General features: G+C 36.2%; 1 protein-coding gene across 2 annotated transcripts in view; it reads left to right on the plus strand.

Annotated features, from left to right (window-relative positions):
* Nucleotides 1-16,712, plus strand: part of LOC136845144 (monocarboxylate transporter 3-like) — a 140,544-nt gene that overhangs the window by 25,940 nt on the left and 97,892 nt on the right. Inside the window, exon 3 of one of the 2 annotated variants that reach the window (XM_067115087.1) lies at nucleotides 3,928-4,046. The exons of the other annotated variant lie outside the window; for it this stretch is intronic. The gene's annotated coding sequence lies outside the window, so the exon portion shown is untranslated. The remainder of the gene's footprint in view (nucleotides 1-3,927; nucleotides 4,047-16,712) is intronic. 2 annotated transcript variants of the gene reach the window in all.

Below are 16,712 nucleotides of genomic sequence, written 5' to 3' on the forward strand. Positions count from 1 at the left end.
CTCTGCGAGAATATTTAATTATGGAGAATTATGCGGAAGAATTCCTCCTCCTCCTCCTCCTCCTCCTCCTCCTCCTCCTCCTCCTCCTCCTCCTCCTCCTCTCTGAAAGACTCTCGACAGCAACGGGAATATCGACGATGATTCACAACAGCGGAAGGAGATTGATGAATCTTTTTTTTTCTTGCATAATTCCTGAGTGTGTGTGTGACTCATTGAGAAAAGATTCATAAGATTTTTAGGGAATTTCTGTGGGCGATTTGTTGGTTTAAAACATGTTTTTTGGCCAGTACGTTTTGCCAGTTCTGTTTTTTTTTATTGTTGTTATATGACTTTTATCTACTAAAAACAAACTGTCTGGCGTTGAAAAACGCCCACATGCAGACCTGTACAGTCGGATGTTTATGAGCTTTTCCGTGTGAACAAATAAGCAGAAGAAGGAGTCAAATATAGGAACATGTAGGCACAATTTTTTTCCAGGCGGATAGACCGTACTGAATATAGCCACATTTGAAAAACAGATACATAAATATTCAACTGGGCTCACTCAGTAGGACATGCGCGCAGAAGTAAAATCAGTGATAGGCGAATACATATACATTAAATATTTATATCTAATCTTATTCCTGAAGGTGCAAGCAGATGTACAAGAGGAGCATAGGAGCACACATTTGTATTCATTGCGTACATTCATCTGTACAAGAATACAAATGCTGGATTTTAAATATCCCACATATTGTATCTCATATAAAAAGGATCAAAATTGATAGAATAGGTTAAGTTAAGTATAGCTCAGTTTACCCAGACCACTGAGCTGATTAACAGCTCTCCTAGAGAGGGCTGGCCCGAAGGATTAGATTTAATTTACGTGGCTAAGAACCAATTGGTTACCTAGCAACGGGACCTATAGCTTATTGTGGAATCCGAACCACATTAAACCGAGAAATGAATTTCTGTCACCAGAAATAAATTCCTCTAATTCTTCATTGGCCGGCCGGAGATTCGAACGCGGGCCCTGCAGAGTGCTAGCCGATAACGTTACCGACCAGTCCAACAAAGAACTGATAGAATAGGTATTGTTATTATAGGCAATCCCTTCTGCTCTTCTCAAAAGGATTGAATTTGAAAATTATGAAATCAGTCGCGCAAAAGCAGGCCATAGCAAAGATGACAAAAGCAAAAGCAAAAAAAAAAAAAATTAGATTCATGCATAATATTACACACCGGTAAATCAAGTCACTCGATATTGCCGCCCAGTTATGATGATGATTCACGAAAATAAAAATAGAACGCTTATGAATGCGTGCGTGAAATCACGTATCATACAAATATAAATTATATTTGTATGATACGGCCTGCTCAGAAAGGAGCAAGCCCAAGGCGAGCTTTCTAAAGGCAGACGTTCTATGGTTGCACATTTATTAGAGCGACAACCTTATGCGCGATACGTAACCGAGAGTTTTCCCCTCGGCGCGTACGATGCTTTATTTTAACGGCCTCCCCTTGATGTACGATGCTTTACGGGACGCGTTTCGGTCATAGAGGTCGCGGTTTGGTGAGTAATTAGGGCACTAATGGCCGCCCATGCTGCCTAATGAGTGGCTGTTGGTAAAGCAGTTACTTCCTGAAGGCGTCGATGGTTGAAATTAACCTCCTTTATGAGGTTCTGATTTATAAGTTGATAACCTTCTGGCTCCTCGTCTATTTCGGGAGGTTCTCTAGCGTCGCTAATTATATGTTCCTCGTTTTATTGCGGGGAGAGAGAGAGAGAGAGAAGGCATATTTTACATTACTAATTTTCTGGAGAGAGAGAGAGAGAGAGAAGGCATATTGTACAATACTTATTTTCTGGAGAGAGAGAGATTAATTTTACAATACTTATTTTCTGGAGAGAGAGAGAGAGAGAGAGAGAGAGAGAGATAGAGAGAGAGAAGGCTAATTGTACAATACTTATTTTCTGGAGAGAGCGAGAAAAGGCTAATTTTACCATACTTCTCTTCTAGAGAGAGAGAGAGAGAGAGAGAGAGAGAGAGAGAGAGAGAGAGAGAGAATGTATGCAGTTACAAATGTTTATCGGAGGTGTTTATGAAACACTGATAAGAGAACATAAACAGTCCAATTTAGTATATTTTTTCTTCTGCTGTAACGAAGAACATTCCATCTACCCCCTACCTCTAAATTTTGCTCCAATTCAGTTTACAAAGTTGTTTATGAATAACATTAAAAATATTCCAATCATGGCCTCTTTATGACTGGCTACAATATTTTTTACATGAATATGGCATTCAGATGTAGGTCATTGTACTCGTTAACTAACAAACTAGCTTTGGATTCATAATTCGTTTGGCTAGCAGTCCTTGTTGGCCCAAGAATTAAGAATCCTTTTTTTTATGTAAAAGTTTTTTTTATGTAAAAGAAAGCTATTGTGCCTGCCTTGTCTGTCCGCCCGCATTTTTCCTGTCCTTCCTCAGATCTCAAAAACTACTGAGGCTAGAGGGCTGCAAATTGGTATTTTGATCATCCACCCTCCAATCATCAAACATACCAAATTGTAGCCCCCTAGCCTCATTAGTTGTTATTTTATTTAAGGCTAAAGTTAGCTATAATCGTGCGTCTGGCAGTGATATAGGTCAGGCCACCACCGCTCCGTGGTTAAAGTTTAATGGGCCACGGCTCATACAGCATTACACCGAGACCACCGAAAGATAGATCTGTTTTCGGTTGCCTTGATTATACGCTGTAGCAGCTGTACAGAAAACTCGATCGCGCCGAAGTCACTTTGGCGCATTCTTTATTTGTTTATTTATTTATTTTTTTTTGAGAACGCGAGTGTAAGAAGTAAAATAAATGTTTAACTTTATGGGTGCAGTATGTAAGGTTCTGAGCCTGGTTATAATGAAATATAAATGTAGCAGTTACAGTCATTCATCAAAGTTATACGGCGAATGCCTCATAAATTTAAGCTCTTGGTGATAAATGTCAATTCCCTGAGCGAAAGATATCTCACTTTGATGCCGTAAAATAAAGTAAAAAGGCATGCATAAAAAACAACCATTATTTTTTTAAACGTACAGTTTGAAGTCGTAATTTACTGCCTAATGTGAAACCACAAGAAAATGGATTTAGAGTAATACTTGTAAAGTTTATGAATAACGTGTGTGTGTGTGTTTCCTTGGGACTAGTGTTGAAATCATATGCTTGATTTATTGCCTGAAGGGCACTCGGAATCTATTGATACATATTTGCATATACGCATACATACACACAAACACACATATACTGTATATGCCCATCTTCTTGTCTATCGCGAATAAGGAAATTTTATATTTAAATACATATTACTATAACATGAACACACACACACGTACATATATACATATATATATATATATATATATATATATATATATATATATATATATATATATATATATATGTATGTATATATATATATATATATATATATATATATAACTGGAGTGCCTTAACGACTGACCGATGGATCTTCTGGTATAAGTACAGCTTTCCTGTAACTTTTTCTCCTTCACTATTGGCCTGAGGAGAGAGACAGTTTGGTCTCTGAAATATAGCCTTTATTTTCCACACATTTTGGCGTTTCTGTGGGCTCCTTACATTTGATATATATATATATATATATATATATATATATATATATATATATATATATATATATATATATATATATATATATATATATATATATATATATATGTTTATATATGTGTGTGTGTGTATGTATGTATATGTATATATGTACTCATATATACATACATATGTCTGTTCATGTTTGAGAAATGCGTATTTTAAATATAAAATTTCCTTATTCGCGATAGGCAGGATAAAGAACGCATAGGTTCCTGAGCAATTCACTCAAATTTAACAAAGTTCTAAACTTTTTTGTGGGTTCAGGTTTGTGCAAGACTCCGTTTCTTCCATGGAGCACGAAGCCTGTGATCTCTCTTGTTGCGGAACAAGAAGAAGAGAACTCAGCTCAGGAGACAACAACCGGAAAATCGAATGTGGTGAATGTAAGTTATTGTCATATTATCCTGACTTGTAGCTTAAAATTGTATTGATAAAAATGACAGCAGCGAAAACTAGTTCTTTGACTGCTGTTTTGGTGGTGATTCTCATAAATATTGTTAATTTTATATTAGGTTTGGATTCACTCGTGTTTTGGTGGTGGTTCTCATAAATGATGTAGGTGTGGATTCACTCGTGTTACTAGCTATTGTGTATTTTAAAAGAGGCATGATTTTAATCTTCCTAGAACCGGATATGGTTACAAAACCATACGCATTTGATTTAATTTAAACTGACGTTAATAAAATAACCAGAGAGAGGGAGAGAGAGTACTGATTATTTATATATTTATCAGTGTATTTATGCCAGAGCATATTACTTTATTTAATGGCTCCCGTTTCATATTCATATCATACGGATGTTATTTTACTCTCGATATATTTATTTTAATCTCAGTAATCGTGGGAAATTAGCCATGATCGTGCATCTGGCAAGGCCAAGCAACCACCGGCCCGTGGTTAAAGTTTCATAGGACGCGGCTCATACAGCATTATACCAAGACCACCTAAAGATAAATCTATTTTCGGTGGCCTTGATTATACAATGTACAGAAAACTCGATTGCGCCGAAGAAACTTCGGCGCATTTATTGATTTTTTTCTTTTTTGTTATTGAAGAGCTGACGTATCTAAACACAAACCAGTTTATTTTATTCGTCCTGCAAGGCGAACAAAACTTGCACATCACTTGCGAAAAGGCGAGAGTAAAGGAGCCCGGAGATTGTTTACAGAGGCGTATATGTCAACGAACAGCGAGTGTATTTAACTGTAACTTAGGTCCGAAACTTCAATCGCCTGATCAGAGTAAGGAAAAACGACTAGCAAAAGGTTTTGACGAACTGGATAATACTCCCAGAGAGGAATTTTATATTCCTGAATTCATTTTCTCGGTTCTAGATTTTAGCCTAGTTCACGTTATTTGTCTTAGCGTCGGAGTGTTACGGTTTAGGAATTTAGGTTCAACATTGTGCTACACACATTGTTGTATAAATTATCATGATTTTGTACATATCTAAATTTCCATCGTAACATCCGTTGGGTTCAAAGGGAAACAGAGTTTGAATAAAAGTGGGTCTGAGAAAAGTGTGTCATGTGTGTGTGTGTGTGTGTGTGTGTGTGTGTGGCAGGACGCACTGAAGAAATCAGAAGAGTGGTGTATTGTGTGTAGGGAGGGTAGACTTGTTGCTGATGAGTTTTCTGTGAGCTTGAGTACTACTTTCATTCTGCAGCTTTAATTTTACATATGGAAGTCTTGTTTTATTAGGGAAACGGGTTATTGGTAAGTTTTATATATATATATATATATATATATATATATATATATATATATATACATACATACATATATATATTTATATATGTAAATATATGCGTTTATTTGGTGGGATAATATGTTCTTAAATTCTCTAGGGTAATTTGTAAGCTATGTTTTGATGAATGGTTTGATAAATCGTAATTTACTATTATACCCTTACGTCGAGATGAAGGCAACAGAAATGAGAAGCAACTGGCCAAGTCCAGACCCTCGGCGTGAGAGCGGCTGTCTCCCCGGCTGGACGATGGCAAGTCTAAATCTGGAGTCCATTGCTCGTAGCCTAAAGTTTTTACTCGCTGGGAAACAAATATGATGGCATTGCATCTGACCATCATGCATAGATGTTATAAGTCATGCTGGCATTGCATTTTATCATCTTGTATAGATGCAACAAGTCATGTCGGCACAGAATTATTTTGACCCCCAAAATTTTACCCCCTATATAAGGCTAGGTTAACTTCCATGGGGGTCGAATGACAGTTACTAGCTGACAAAAAGACAAGGAATGATTTTATTCGCTACTTCTGCCGATCTCGACCGCGCGGCGTAAAGATCAAGAAAGTTTCCAACCACCTAAGCACTTCAGCTGAGATTTAAGAGTCAGGCATAATTAAGAGATCTTTATATTCACTGCCGATAAATCTGGCTTCTTAATAACCTTCAAGGATTCCCCCCACCCCCAAAGTCACAGGTCTATTTCAGGTCCTCTCTGACTTTTTCAAGCGAATACCCCGAGTTATTATGTCACTGATTCGTACCCATGTTATCGTGACTGGGTATAAAGGGTTATGCATTAGGAATTAATTTGGTATAAAATTATTTAATTTTTGTAATTCACTATTTGAAATTGTGATGAGTTTGCTGTAGTTGCAATTCCCTATTTGAAATTGTGATGACTTTGCTGTAGTTGTAATTCACTATTTGAAATTGTGATGAGTTTGCCTGTAGTTGTAATTCACTATTTGAAATTGTGATGAGTTTGCTGTAGTTGTAATTCACTATTTGAAATTGTGATGACTTTTCTGTAGTTGCAATTCACTATTTGAAATTGTGATGACTTTTCTGTAGCTGTAATTCACTATTTGAAATTGTGATGACTTTGCTACATAATTACTGGAACCATTAATGGGCCTATACTCTCTCTCTCTCTCTCTCTCTCTCTCTCTCTCTCTCTCTCTCTCTCTCTCTCTCTCTCTCTCTCTCTCTCTCTCTCTCTCTCTCTCTCCTTGAGCAGACTTAAACAATTTTACAGACATGATTTAAAATCTTGGGAACCCTGGGTTGAAAACCCCTCGTATATTCACTACAAGACAAGGCGAGATATCGTAACCTAGATAAGCATTTTCTTCTTTCGATTCCTCGTAGGACATTGCATTGCCTGACAGCTGTAAGAAGTATTCTTAATTTAGTTTATTTCTCGAAGGTAGTATCTCTCTCTCTCTCTCTCTCTCTCTCTCTCTCTCTCTCTCTCTCTCTCAAGTTGTGTTCGGATTACTGGCGCCGCAAAATGAATTTAGTTGTTGTAACGTTGCTGTTCCTTGTCGCGTTTGTTCCTGCTGTTCGATCTATTTCTGTGAAGGGCGATTATTCTTGCAACCACTGTCGCATTTCTGGCGAACTATTTATTTTACAGCTGCTGTAATATTTTCGTCAAACGCTTCTTGACTCTCATTATTTTCCTGGATATTAATGCAGTCGTTTGTAACAGGAAGTACTGAATTTCTCTCTCTCTCTCTCTCTCTCTCTCTCTCTCTCTCTCTCTCTCTCTCTCTCTCTCAGAGAGGTTTCGTCAGTAAGGAGTTGTTTAAGAAACTGACATGTTTTATTCATTTGGAAATGAGGAAAAATATTTTCTTTTCGATCTTAGTCTCCAAAAGTCTCCAAAAATAAAATTAAAAAAAATATGCTCCTAGTTTTTCAAACTTAAGGAACATATATCGATGTTTTTTATGGGATGTGAAAATTTGCAGATGTTTCCTTTTTTTAGGGGGTTTCATATAGAAAGTCTCTCTCTCTCTCTCTCTCTCTCTCTCTCTCTCTCTCTCTCTCTCTCTCTCTCTCTCTCTCTCTCTCTCTCAGTGAAATGTCTGTGGAGACTAAGATTTAAAAATATGAAGGTTCTGGAGCCAAATCTAAGTAAGTGGAAAATATTTCAGTGTAATGCAAATCATATAAAAATAAACTTTTAGCTCTCTCTCTCTCTCTCTCTCTCTCTCTCTCTCTCTCTCTCTCTCTCTCTCTCTCTCTCTCTCTCTCTCTCTTAATGAAATATCTGTGGAGACTAATATTGTAAAATATGAAGGTTCCGGAGCCAAATTTAATTAGAAATGAAGTGTGGATGTTGAGTCCAATTGCAAGGAAAAAGTGAAAGCTGTCGAGATGAATTGTTTGCTTCGGATTTGCAGCACAAGAAGAATTTAGCGTAGACGAAGGGATGGATAGTGATTTTTAGATGGTTTGGTCTTGTGGAAAGAACGGAAAATGACTATAATTCTAAAGGGTTAGGGAGAAGGATCTAAAGAATGGAAGTGGTATTGAAAATATGGGCATTAATATGCAGGAAGCGCGAGATTGCATTCAAAACAGGGGTATATGGGGCAGTATTTGTAGAGGGATTCGACGCGCTGTTGATAGGCCTTTTGTGTAGGTGTATGAAGCGACTGTTATTATTCATCCACTAGTCAGCAGTCAAAGTATGAATGTGGAAGTGAACATTGTGTTGTTATTTCTGCTAAACTACTGAGAGAGAGAGAGAGAGAGAGAGAGAGAGAGAGAGAGAGAGAGAGAGAGAGAGAGAGAGAGAGGGAGAGAGAGAGAGAGAGGTTAATATTTGTTTTTTTTGTCATTATATGCCATCCACTTCCTGTACAATTCACGTTTTTGTGAATCTTTCAATTGAAACCGCTGTGCAACACTTCGTCAATATCTTCTCACCTGTGTTTATACCTGTGTATGTATAAACTTGCATCTTTGGCCATTGAACTTTCTCCTTTCTTTAGATACCCTTCTATAAACGTGTATAGACAGGTTATGAAGTATGTGTTATAGACAGGTTATGAAGTATGTTTTGTAGACAGATTATAAAGTATGTATTATAGACAGGTTATATTGTACTTTTTATAGACAGGTTATAAAGTATGTTTTATAGACAGGTTATGAAGTATTTTTATAGACAGGTTATAAAGTATGTTTTATAGACAGGTTATAAAGTATGTTTTATAGACAGGTTATAAAGTATGTTTTATAGACAGATTATGAAGTATGTTTTATAGACAGGTTATGAAGTATGTTTTATAGACAGGTTATAAAGTATGTTTTATAGAAAGGTTATGAAGTGTTTTATAGACAGGTTATAAAGTATGTTTTATAGACAGGTTATGAAGCATATTTTATAGACAGGTTATAAAGTACGTTTTATAGACAGGTTATAAAGTATGTTTTATAGACCGGTTATAAAGTATGTTTTATAGACAGGTTATGAAGTGTGTTTTACAGACAGGTTACAATGTATGTTTTATAGACAGATTACAAAGTATGTTTTATAGACAGATTATGAAGTACGTTTTATAGACAGGTTATAAAGTGTTTTGTAGGCAGGTTATGAAGTACGTTTTATAGACAGGTTATAAAGTATATTTTATAGACAGCTTATAAAGTACGTTTTATAGACAGGTTATAAAGTACGTTTTACAGACAGGTTACAAAGTACGATTTATAGACAGGTTATGAAGTACGTTTTACAGACAGCTTATAAAGTACAAGCTCCCTAGAATAAGAAACAAAGAAACGATACGACGCACAATGGCGAACGAGAAGGGAACTTCATTTGTTTTTTGTTTTTTTTTAATCAACATAAATTCAGCCTCTACTTCAAGTTAAGAGATGGAGTGCTGTCATATATCTTGTGTGCTGTACTCCTCTAAAGTTAAGATGTGATGTTTGTGGCGTGTTCCACAAGGGCTTTTTTTTTTCTCCCCTCCTTAAATTAAATGTATAAGGATCTGTGTGTGTCGGTACTCGAATGTTGCATAACACGCACACACACAATACGTATATGTATATTATAAATGTGTATATATACACATACATCTATGTATATAATATATATATAATATATGTGTATATGTGTGTGTGTTGCACATCTATATATATATATATATATATATATATATATATATATATATATATATATGTGTGTGTGTGTGTGTGTGTGTGTGTGTGTATGTATGTATATATATATGTATATTATACATACATGAATACATATATATGTATGATATAGTATGTATATATATATATATATATATATATATATATATCATATGTGTGTGAATAAATAACTGTAGTCCTTTAAACCTTAGGACTTTTCATGACCGGGTTATATTTAGAGTGCACTTAAATCGTCCCTTAAAATAAAATAAAAAAAATCAGAATCCACTTAGTTATTTCAAGCAACTCGCAAGGAAAACATCTTCATCCAATCTTATCACATCTGAATCGTCTCTGCTAACCAACACTTAGTCACTTTTTTTTTTATTTTTTCTCTCGGCGAAAGTACACGCAGGTGGAGAGGCTTTTATTTTCAGTAGCACTGGCGATTAAATGAACTTGATTTTGTTTACAAGGCACGAAAGACGCGGAACACAAACATTGCACAACATGAATAGCACGAAACGGACGCGGGAAAACTTTTGATTTTAATGATATATATTTTTAGGTTTGGCAATGTTGCGGGTCTTTTTTGCAATCCGAGTATTGTGTTAAAATGAAGATTTATCTTGAGTGTTCTTGTTTTCTAGAGATCGTATGGATGTAGCTATATGTGATTAAACATCACCACAGATGCGATAGACTGCGGTCTGTCCTTTCTTGATAGACTGCGGTCTGTTCTTTCTTGAAAGACCGCTGCCTGTTCTTTCTTTACGTTGTTGCGTAAATAAATTGTAGTATTATTTGTGAAGTACGAATCAGTAAGCTAGGAAATCTCCATTCGTTGACTTAATCATTTTTGTTAGCTCTGCACTGTCGTTTATATATATATATATATATATATATATATATATATATATATATATATATATATATATATATACAGTATATATTTATATATATATATATATATATATATATATATATATATATATATATATATATACAATATATATATATATATATATATATATATATATATATATATATAATATATCGACCTTCTTGATATCTTAAAGACAGGGGCAGAATAAAGTCCCTTCCCGGTTTCTTGTGGTGTTCTTCAACGATTTCTTCTAAAGTTAGCTCTGTCTTTCTCTTTATTGAGTACCCTTTTATTTCCTGTAAAAGAAAACTATTGAGGTGGCTTTGTCTGTCCGTCCGCACTTTGTCTGTCCACCCTCGGATCTGTAAAACTACTCATGGTAGAGGGCTGTAAATTGGTATGTTGAGCATCCACCCTCCAGTCATCAAACATACAAAATTGCAGCCCTCTAGCCTTGGTAGTTTTTATTTTACTTAAGGTTAAAGTTAGCCATGATCGCGCGTCTGGCACCAGCAAGTCCAGTTCCGGAGGCGTCGCCAACGCACCTTTACTTAACCGCATCTGGGGAGCAAGTGAGCGCTACCCGGTCTTAGCCAGGGCTTTAAATTTTCTACCATGTGAGCTGCGTTTTGTCTGCCTGATTGGTAGGGCGTATCCAATGGAAAATGACACTGGATTGCCGTTCCGTGGGCCTCTGCCATATAGGAAGAAATTTATTGTCATAAAATAGCTTTGAATTATATGTATATTTACAAGGACCTTGAAGGGTTTTTCCGTATGCCTTGAATTCTACAGGGAAAGTTGCCTTCTCTGTGACTGTGCAATCAAATTCATTCTAAACTTTTAATCCCCCGTGATCGATTTACAAAAGACAGAGTGAGCCTCGAGAGTGAGACGCAGGATTATAAATAGAATGTAAAAAAAAAAGGGGGCGTTGGGGGACATTTCAGTATACTGTAATCTGTTCGGTCATCGCGTGCGTGACAATCGATCATAAGCGAGAACCCGGTTCGATGGCATTCGCGATGCTTGTCATTTCTCGGATGGAAAACAGAAGGAGAGATTTCTAAGTTGCCACCGTACCAGGGACAGGAAAATTGTTTTAGAAATGGATTAGGTTTTTGGGTCAGTTTGTGTGGATAGATGTCTTGGGAGTTATCTTACGTACGGTAAATATGTGTGTTTGTGTGTATTTGTGTATAGGGCTTTAGCATGTACTTACATTTGTACATATATATACGTATGTATGTATGTATACATATATATGTGTGTATGTGTATGTATAATATATATATGTATATATATAACATACATACATGTGTATATATATGTATATGTATATATATACATTATATATATGTATGTATATATATACATATAAATATATATACACATGTATGTATGTTATATATATATATAGCTTAATTGTAAAATAGCACCATCTTTGGCTGGCACTGACGATACAGATTTTTAAAAAACTTAAAAACAACACTAATAAACACTATTTTTAGGAGCTCTCAAAACTGGACTACCAAAAGTATATTAGTCTTCAGATTCCTATTGGAGTCTGTTAATACAACTCATATGCTTTCTCTTTTTCTCTTTTATGCTTCTCTCTCATTTCTACAAATTATAAATAGAATGAAAGTTCTCTCCAAAGGAAACAAGTAAAAAATGCGCCGAAGTTTCTTCGGCGCAATTGAGTTTTCTATACAGCCACTACAGCGTATAATCAAGGCCACCGAAAATAGATCTATCTTCCGGTGGTCTCGGTATAGTGCTGTATGAGCCGCGACCCATGAAACTTTAACCAGGGTCCAGTGGTGGCCTATCCTACATCGTTGCCAGATGCACGATTATGGCTAAATTTAACCTTAAATAAATTAATAACTGCTGAGGCTAGAGGGCTGCAATTTGGCATGTTTGGTGATTGGATGGTGGATGATCAACATAGCAATTTGCAGCCCTCTAGCCTCATTACTTTTTAAGATCTGAGCACGGACAGACAAAGCCGGCACAATAGTTTTCTTTTACAGAAAACTAGAAGTATTAACCTCTCAAGTATAAGATTATTCCTGCGCTCATTGGTCCGCTAATAATGCTGCAATTAGGTCATTTATCCGTTTGTTCTTGTTTGTTTGTATCAGAAAATATTCATAAAAGTTCTTACTGAATACAATTAGATTTAGTAGAGAAGTGCAGAGTGGGCCATGGGAGAGTTTCTAGCGAATTAAGTAAATTATCTATTTATTTATTATATATATAATATATATATATATATATATATATATATATATATATATATATATATATATGTGTGTGTGTGTGTGTATATACAGTATATATATATATTTATATATGTATAATATACAATATATTTATTTATTTATTTGTATAACGTTGGCTGCGATATGTGCTTTCCGAATACCTCTTAGTCATTTGTTTTCCTTTTACTATCTATCCGTCTTTTACTCTTATCATCATCATCATCTCCCTTTTCCTTTCATTCCCAGCCCTTAATAGGTCGTAAACTCACGGCCTCTCTTTAACCTGCCATGACTTCTTGCAAATGCATCCTCCCCCGCCTCCGTCAACGACTCAATACAGGTGAATATTTTCTCACCTAAGATCGCCTTCGGGGAAACGAGATAAACTCTCGAATATTTTGACACTCGAGATAGGATTCGTAATTCACGTGTTATGTTTTTCTGACAGTTAGTGTTGGTGTTTATGTCGGTTTATATGTTTGGCGGTTTATGTTTTTTTTTCTGATTTATATCTATTGTATTGTTGGGAAGCTTCCTTTACAAGTCAGTAATATTGTTTGACTTCTCATGCCTCCTTGCGTACTTTGAATAATAATAATAATAATAATAATAATAATAATAATAATAATAATAATAATAATAATAATAATAATAATAATATAAAAAGCAGAATCCAGATTTTTTACTTTTCCCCCATGAAATGACAGATATAGGCGAGCTGTTAGCACGCACCACCAGTGAAGAGAAGTCCGCAATAAGGAAAATAGAAAAAGTCTTCTACAAAATAAATGCAGCTGAAGCAGCAATGATATTCAATAAAATAATAATATAATTATAATAAAGACGAATACTCTTCTACCTGAGTTGAAAAAAAAATAATAATAATAATGAGGGATATAATTTGAAACGTCTTATAATTTTATTTTTTTATAAGCTGAGAAAAAATTCCTTGTTGGTGAATAATGACTTTATTTTTACCATAAAGAATCTGGTTCAGGGCTGGGAGAGAGAGAGAGAGAGAGAGAGAGAGAGAGAGAGAGAGAGAGAGAGAGAGAGAGAGAGAGAAGAGTACCTAGGAAAAAGTTTAATGCTAAAAATAACTTTTTGTATGTTTACCGTATTAATTTCCCACTTACTGTCGTCGGTAGCCTTGTCTCTTACCAAGTGAGAGTACCCAGGTTGGTATTCAGGGCAAGGACAGGTGGATGGGCACTCTTCGTTAAGGCCCACAATAACTCTATTGACCCAAGCAGTGAAACAAGTACCTGGTAGTTAGACGACTTTTGTGGCGTGCGGTCTGCTCGGGTGAGCGCATGGTTCTAGCAACTTTATCCTAGAAAGATTTGCCGAGAACCGGAATGCTATTACCTCCTTAAGCCACGCACTGTAACTGGTAATGTACTAATGTTATATATATATATATATATATATATATATATATATATATATATATATATATATATATATTATATATATATATATATATATATATATATATATATATATATATATATATATATATATATATATATATATATATATATATATATATATATATATAGATGTGTGTGTGTGTGATTGTGTCACTATTTCACATATGACTCTTGATATACTCTCAAATACGATGCCGCAAATATGCTTGGAGGTCTAATTGACTTTGCCTTTTGAATAACTTAAAAAGTTAAGTACACCTTAGTTTTACCAGACCACTGAGCTGATTAACAACTCTCCTAGGGCTGGCCCGGAGGATTAGACTTATTTTACGCGGCTAAGAACCAATTGGTTACTTAGCAACGGGACCTACAGCCTGTTGTGGAATCCGAACCACATTATAGCGAGAAATGAATTTCTATCACCCGAAATAAATTCCTCTAACACTTCATCAGCCGGCCGGAGACTCGAACTCGGGCCTAGCGAGTGCTAGTCCACAGCTCTACCGACTATCTCAACGAAGAGCTTTTGAATTATATATGACAAATGGACCTGCCCGGTTCGAATCCTGGACGGGCGAGATGCACTTGTTTAAATCCCTTTGGAGACAAGTTATTTCCCACAATACTGCTTCATTATGTATATAAAAGCCAGTGTGATAGAAAATTTCAAGTCCTTATGTAGCCCAGACCTAAAGCACAGAAGATAAGGACAGGAGCCGAGTAATTCAAGAACTATTGGTTCCCACAAAATAATTTTGGGAGATGGTAGCTCGCCAGACGTTACGAGATCCGCCGGTTAGGGATTATTGTAATTAATAATCATGTCTTTGAATATAAGCTAACAAATCTCTTTACAGTATATAAGCACACACGTATAGTAATCGTTTTTATTTGGTGTCTGTTTTTAGGATCACAGACATCAGATTTTGTTAGATACCAGATGATTATGTTTCTTGTAGCAGACCTTAGCAGTCTGGTGCAATGGGCAGTGAGTCATAACGAAGACTTAGCTCTGCCCCACCCGCCAGGAAATAGCAAAACAAACTGGTAAAAAATCCGCCAAAGTTTCTTTGGCGCAATCGAGTTTTTTGTACATCAAAATAGATCTATCTTTCGGTGGTCTCGGTATAATTCTGTATGAGACGCGGCCCATGAAACTTCAACCATGGCCCGGTGGTGGCCTGGCCTAAATCGTTGCCAGATGTACGATTATGGCTAACTTTAACTTTAAATAAAATAGAAACTACCGAGGCTACAGGGCTGCAGTTTGGTATGTTTGATGATTGGAGGGTGGATGATCAACATACCAATTTGCAGCCCTCTAGCCTCAGTAGTTTTTCATCTCTGACAGCGGACGGAAAAAGTGCGGACAGAAAAAGTGCGTACGGACAAACAAAGCGTCACAATAGTTTCCTTTTCAGAAAACTAAATCAACCTTCATATATCTTATAGTCCTAAAAACTCTAGGTCAAGAAACCCAATTCTTCTTGACTAAACTTTTTACTTCTGTAAGTTTAAATAAAAAATAATTTTAAACTTCCCATTAAGTTTCATTTTCATAGAAGCAGCAACCCGTAGCAGCCGGTTGCAATCGGCAGTGGGTCATAATGAGACCCGAAGGCCAGTGTTGCAGAGAAAATAAGACTAGGGAAGACTTATAGCCACTTAGTTTCCTCATTTAGCTGTGTCGTGTTAATTTTTTCCTCTAAGGGTTGATATTAATGGCATCTGTAGCCTGTTTGGGTGGGTTTTTTAACTGACTCTTCCTCCATCTCCCTCACGCGCGCATGCACACACACACACACACACACACGTGCGAGAGCACACGACTAGTGTACATATATATATATATATATATATATATATATATATATATATATATATATATATATATAAATGTATATTTATATACTATATATATGTATTTATACATATATGTAGTATATATATGGATGTATGTATATGTATGTATGTGTGTATTAAATAGCGAGGCGTTTTCCCATAATGGGTGGTGGCTCTAGAGAGTCGAAATACAGTAGGCACGGCCACATAAATCCTTTAGAGTGCGATAGAATACGGGAATGGAAAGACGGATACCTTTAATTACCACCTTCCATTATCGTCTACAGATTGTCAGTCTTTTCATTCTCTCTCTCTCTCTCTCTCTCTCTCTCTCTCTCTCTCTCTCTCTCTCTCTCTCTCTCTCTCTCCCCTCAATCTCTTCTCTCTTCCCCTCTCTATCTCCCTCTCTCTCTCTCTTTATCCCTCGCAGTCTTTCTCTTCCTCTTTCTCCGTAAATCTCTCTCTCTCTCTCTCTCTCTCTCTCTCTCTCTCTCTCTCTCTCTCTCTCTCTCTCATCGTGATAAGCCTTGCTCAAGGTAACCAGTCGTTCCATCTGCCTCCGCCATCACGCCCACGACATCTCAGTCACCACCTGTTGGCGGACGCCCCAGACGGTAATATTGCCAGGTGGTCCTTCACATATGACAGGAGAGAGAGAGAGAGAGAGAGAGAGAGAGAGAGAGAGAGAGAGAGAGAGAGAGAGGCGGGAATAGACATCATC

Source organism: Macrobrachium rosenbergii, chromosome 13 (assembly GCF_040412425.1).
Source record: "Macrobrachium rosenbergii isolate ZJJX-2024 chromosome 13, ASM4041242v1, whole genome shotgun sequence".
NCBI lineage: Eukaryota > Metazoa > Arthropoda > Malacostraca > Decapoda > Palaemonidae > Macrobrachium > Macrobrachium rosenbergii.